Genomic DNA, 6,885 nt, shown 5'->3' with positions numbered 1-6,885 from the left:
TCATTGGTTCATGCACACACAGAAATGTATGTCCCTTTAGGCGTACAAATTAAGAAGTAAACACAAAATAGGTATAGATTAGCTTGCAGAATAATTTGCATTATATATTCCAAATTGTGTAAACTTTCATTCATTATACTCGAGGCATAGACGGATTAGATCACGTGATCACGATACACACACGAGCCCCCCTTCAATGGCGAAAGCATTGTGTGAGCTATTATACAAAGCTATACCGCCCCATGACGGATTATCTGAGCAATAGCTAGCGCAATGCTGTCGCCATTTTAAGGGGCCTTCGTGATATAATTGATAACACAGATTGGCCTATAATATGTGTATATATAGAGATTTATATTGTTAAATTTTATTTTGGTTTTTTTGTTTGTTTGTTATTTGTTTCCATGCGAGTTGTATCAAAACCCTTCTTTGTAAATTTCGTTGAAAATAGGATATTGTCGACCTCATTATATTTAGGTGTCTTTTTTTCACACGAAAAACTGCTTTATCTCAGCGTTGAACTGTATCCCTTTACAAGGTTTTCAATCATCCTGGGTTTTGATCAAAAAACGTGTATTGGCTAAATTAAGCCATTAAAGAAGTAATTCATAATTATTTCAAAAGTGACTTCGCCTTACAATTTCGCTTTAAAAAAAATCGGAATGAAGTCACACTGAATACCATACGAAGCCTATCAGATACAAATCGGATTAGGCAGGATACCTCAGTATAGAATTTCGTTTTTGTAGTTTGTACCCAAATTTAAACTTTTTTGTACTCGCAAGTTGTTTTTGAATTAGTGTTTTTGATGATGAAATAAACCAAAAAGAGATTCTACAGATATATGAAAACTACAATTTGTCAATATGATTATATGCAGTATTTATTATCCATGCCTATATGTTTAACACAACTGCTAAATTCACCTTTAATCAATACATAAATTTGTTGGAAGTGTTCATGAATTTACAGGAGAATTTACTGCGCCTTGATGTATCACAAAACATAGTACACGCGACTTTTGGTGTATTGTGACGCACAAAATTCCAGTCCCCGTAGAAGAAAATGAATGGAAGTCTTGATAAATAAGACTGGAGACATCCGCTATTCAAACCAGATGTCTTTTTTATTCCCCCATTTTACCATCACAATCATTTGTCTAAAATCCCATCACTCTACGGCAAGAGGCTTTTTGGCGAAAGACCAACGATTTTCAGAAAAAAATTGCTTCTCAACCCAAAACATGATTTTTCGCAAAGTCAACATCCTTCGTCTCTGGAGGAACATGATTATTATCAAAGTAATTGCAGACACTTTAACGAAAAACGTGAGACAAGCTTGATGAAGTCTTTGACAGTATATCGCTGTGTTAAGGAATAAAACCAACATTTGTGCGGAAATCAAGAATACAAAATGTTCGGGAACTGTTAAAATTCTAAAGCTTTAATATGAAAGCGCTACAGACAAGTTGCCTATACGTACCATAAATCTAATAGCTATTTATTAAACAGTATTTATCGTACTTTGCACTGTGTTATTCCCTTATATAAGTCATCGAAACGTCCAATGTACAGGGCGAGTAAAACAGAAAGTGACCGAATTAGAAAAGAACATTTCAAAAAATGTGTGGCTCGCTCCATTTCATAAAATAAACATAGGGGTACAGTACAAGATATAGTTTAGTAACTCTGGAACGTTCACGTAATTTGCATATAGTCCTACGTTGTGTCTCTTTTAATCAAAATGATCACACAATCAGTTGTCCACCGCTGATCATTTATTAGCGTCCTGCGAATTGATAAATACCGTTATAAGTACAATGAAACATGAACGTTTCCCACTTTCGTGAATGAATGAGAGGTTGCAAAGGAAACAGACAAAATTCGCCATCAATATTTTAGGGGTAGGAGCTGACTTGTTCCTCATAATTAAAACACGTGGGAGCAAAAAGAATATTTCAGTCTTGACTCAATGATTAAAATCTGAAATGTATTTGAATGCCTGTTTGAAAACTGTAATTCTTACTCAGCTCAAAAGCTTCTACTGGCATATCATAGACAGCCACAAAAATATGATCTTTCAGTAAAACATGGGTAATTTCTGCTAGCATATATCAATTTCAATTATTATTATTTATTTTTTTAGAAGAGTGGAAGAACATTCTCTTTTAAGACATTCTTCATTGGTGCATCAAAATAAATCCAAGTCACTTTCTTTTTGACTAGCCCTGTACAGGCCCGGATTAAGTGCTTCGTAGGCCCTAGGTACCAGTGTTCCGAAGAACGGAGAAGGCAGGGGAAAGGCATGGGCATCGCCAGAATTTTTTCCGGGGGGGAAGCATTTTTTCCCCAAAATTCCTTATTTTTTTCATTATATTCTCAATTTTATCATTTTTATTTAGCCTGAGCAGGGGAGCATTTGTCCTACCCCCCCCCCATCAAATAAACAGCAACATGGCTTCGCACCTCTTGTTCCTTTCTTTTTCTTTTCCCCCCTTTTTACCGCTTTCCGGGGGGGGGTGCCCCCCCCCCTCGCGACGTCCATGGGAAGAGGAAATAAGAACAAAGCGGAGAATGTAAACAATAAACACCGCTGCTCAAAACTCCGCGAAGCTAAAATCCGGTTCTGAAACCCATGTCAAAAGATTGTACATTCTGTCATGTCGGCACAGGAAGTCGCTTCATATACGGGGGTTGACAGCTACGGCTGTGCCTATAGAAAGATATAAAAATAAGAAAAATTCCACAATAGGATTTAAAGACCCCCCCCCGCAGTCTGGGATCAGGGAACAGGCCCGAACAAGGTATGCGCAAAGGTACTGAGCATGTACATGCAGTTTTGCGACAATGAAATAAAAACATTATAGCTGGATTAAATTTTTTATTTTATTTTCGTGCAATATTACAAAATTTTCGAACGATTACAGTTCAAGCTCTCAATATAACAAATTAATCATTCTTGCAATTGTCCTCTGATAGAAAAGAAAGAAAATAAAACAAAAAGTTATGTGGCGATGGCCAAGTCTTCAGGAGTCGGACTTATGACCCTAACTCAATGAGCCCCTTACCGACTTCCATATAGAACTCTTCCGGGACTCGGTACCCGGCCCACCACACCTCCTTCCCTGTCCATCCATGTAACTCGAAAGTCAGGCACCATAAAGGGAGGAAACGAGGTGGCACCCTAAGCCTTGCTGCCGAGTCAGCAAAAGAACCCCGTACCTATACGCAGATGCCAACCTGGACTTCGCAGACAGTCCCAACTTGTGAGTCAGCTTACCGACCGACCGAGCTAACTGCTGTTGGTAAATGACGACGGGAAATTAATACTCTTAAGTGACAGAACCGCGGGCATCGAAAACCAAAAAATGACGCCAAGCGGATTCGAACCCCTAACCCTGGGTCCGCTGTCAGACAGCTTAACAACAAGGCTGTTTCAGTAGGTGCTTTTCTCTTTAAATCATAATCCTTATTTCCGCAGTGGGAGAGTTACTTTGTGTTTCATAGCTGCACGAAAGATGCATCAGCATTGTGCTATACACATGAATGCTGTTACGTAACTCTTTTATACAATCATTCTCATGTACCGAGCAGTTGACTATTCAGATTTACTACGAGCAATTAACCGTACCAAGCTCGTCCTTAATCTGTCTCATCAATCATTGTTTCGCGTCGCACGTCTTTCGGCCGGCACTGATGTCGCTATGATTGAGAGAAATTCTAGCAAGTTTCCCCAACCTCATTATATTCATATCAAACTACTGACCTTACGAGGGAATTTTGTTTATCTGATTCTAATTCAGCTCCCTTAGCTAGCTTGGGAAACTTCATCTTTTCTTGTACTTAGGCTACTTAAGTCTAGGGAATGATGCCATTATAATACAATGTCACATTAACGTCAGCCGGTGGCAGGATTAGAATCGTGATGACCACGCGAGTGCAATGACGGCCAGTGGCGTATATCTGTGCTGGCGAGTTGGGGGGGGGGGGATGGGGGATAACCAAAATCCTAAAATTCGAACGATTCACAATGCAAAGCGCCACTAAGAGTTTGCCATAGAGAGTCAGTTTTTCAAATTACGGTCTACAAAACAAGGCCCATTTGAATGAGTGTCATTAAACAACTTTAGCTAGGCCTAAGTGGTTATAAATTCGGGTATAGCGGTCTGCCGCCTTACTAAAATCACCATATTGATACAAAGAAAAGAAAAAGGCAAATTTATACTCGAATCATACGCTTACGAAACTACTGACCGGAAAAAAACCTATCAATTTCAAATGTCCTCCGCTGCGAATTTGTCGACCATCTCCCACAATGCACTATAGGAAAAATAAACTCTCCGTGGCAAACTCTTGGTGGCACATGAAACGCCCGAATAGCCCGGAAGGCAAGGGGGGGGGGGGGGGGGGGGGGCTGGACAACACATTATACTGGGATGCTCTTTTATCAATTATGTATACTCGCGCTTACGTTTTTATAGGGGTTTGTACTTTGTTTCTACACTTTCTATTGAATACATTTTAGTTGCTGGGACGTTCGGAAAATACCTCAAAATCCTCTTTTTTTCCTCATCACAAAAATGTTGGGAATGATTCAAAGTGTGGGGTATATACCCCCACCCCACCCTCGCCCCGGGAATTACGCCCCTGATGACGGCGCACGGAGCCAACGAGTCTGCCACTCGCATGGTCTTTTTTCGTGTCCGGGTTGCCATACGCCTTTACTCAAGTTTACGGTCATGAAAAGGCATTTGAGATGAAACAAAGCAAACCCATGAACCTTTGGCGACTGAACGATCTAAATTGGGGTCGTTTTGTGTACTTAAGCAGTATCAAAAATCCAAATACATGCGCTTGCATGCACACACTTTCGTAAACACCGGCAGTCGTGGACCCCCTTGGTTTTGTACACACATTTCATTCAAGGACTATCGGTCAATTGTGGACGTAATGTTTGTGTCCTCACCTTTTTGTACTTGGTCCACGATTGCCGGTGTGTAAATACTCATGTACACACAGTGGCGTTGCCAGGATTTTTTTCAGGGGGGGGGGGGGGGGGCGCTGGGGGGGGGGGGACTGGAACATTTCATGAAGGGCGTCATGTAGATCAATGATAATTTTGTTAGAAACTCAAAATCTCAGTGGGGGGGGGGGCGACTGGGGGGGGGGGGCGACAAGGTTTCATGGTTTTTTTTTATTTGTTTAGTTCTATTTGTAAACAACATAGTTATTGAGGATCATAAGAAAGACTTTTTGACACGACGTATGATCTGACGTTGCGCCGGCAAATACTATCGAATTCACACTAGCATTGCACAAGAGTCGCCCAGGCGCGGATCCAGGGTGTTTGGGGGTCACACCAACCCCACCTCCAGCTCTGTCAAAAAGATTGTTCATAGAAATTGTTTAAAAAAATAAGGCAATCCCCCCCCCCTCCCCTCTATCTCTCCGACACCCTCAAAAAGATACTGGTACCGTGACGTCCGACTGTGCACAAAATACGGACAGGACAGAGGCAGCTTGGTTAGGGGGGTACTTGTACAATTTTCTTTTATATAGTATTTATAATCGTCGGATTTGAACAGCGCCCCCATTGAAAGCATTGTGCGAGCCATAATATACATCACATCTTTATTTGTTCCTGTGTAATATTGTATGTGGCGTTTCTTACGTCAATTGCAAATTAAGTCATTAATAATGGTAGTCATATTGATCGAACGAAACTTAATTTTGATTATAGTCAATGATCAAATATTCATTGATTTGTGACATAGACCTTTGTCTCGTTTTTAATATCACCGTATAGACCTGCCGAGCAGATGTACATAAACTAAATCAAAGTTTAATAAAATAGAGGATTAAAAAAAATCGAAAAGTTATGTGCTAGCCAAGCATTCAGGGATCGGTCTGAGCCATAACAATGCCCCAGCCAATCCCTTAGGACTCTTCCAGGATCTCGGCGTTCCCGACCAATACACACTTCCTTCCCTATCCATCCATGTAACCCCGGAGGGCCAGGCGCCATGTAAAAGCAAAGAGCTAAGGGAGGAACAGGGCGGCACCCTAAGCCCTAATCCCCCGAGTGGACCACATGCCCTGAACCTGTACGAAGACGCCAACTTGGAACTCACGGACAGTACCAGCAGCAGTACTTACCGATTAAGCTAAGGTACTGTTGGTATTTTACGACGGGAAATAAAACATCTTATAAAGACAGAATGCGTGGTTTGAAAACCAAAAAGACATCGACAGGGATTCGAACCCGGGCTCCGCGATTCGTGGCCGACGAATCTAACCACTAGGCCATTTGGCTTCCTTAGAATTCTTGTCAAAACTATTTGTCTTAATAGGCAGAGAAACGTGGAACATTGCTGTGTGCATCTGTTTTGGCTCCATGGATGAAAATAAGTCGACAGTTTCGGGCAATAATGAGCAAACTGTTGTCGTTTGTTTGGAAAATTACATACGGCTACCTTGTTAATCGTAGGCGTATACGTGTGCTACACATACTCATCGTTACGCAACAATCGGAACACCATTTGGCTATTTTTTAAAAAGGAATCAGGGGCGGATCCAGGAAGTTTTGCGGGGGGGGGGGTCCAGGCCCGTCGGATGTTTGTATCCGGTTGATGCAGACAGGCGGACCATGTTATTGTTATAATAATTATAAATATATTATGGGTGAAAGCCGAGGGAGTTCTCAATCCGCAAGCCAACGTCGGACCACCGGTGGCTGGGGAGCGGCTTGTCGGCATCGGCACGCCGACCCAAACCATCATCAGCGGTCCGCCAGTGGCGCTCCAAAACCGCCGGCGGACCACCAGCGGCAATCAGCGGCATGCCACCGGCGGTCTACCGCTCCAAAATCGCTAGCGAACTGTCAGCG

Source organism: Patiria miniata, unplaced genomic scaffold, assembly GCF_015706575.1.
Source record: "Patiria miniata isolate m_02_andy unplaced genomic scaffold, ASM1570657v1 HiC_scaffold_9, whole genome shotgun sequence".
NCBI classification, from domain to species: Eukaryota; Metazoa; Echinodermata; class Asteroidea; order Valvatida; family Asterinidae; genus Patiria; species Patiria miniata.
This window is presented reverse-complemented; position numbering follows the sequence as displayed.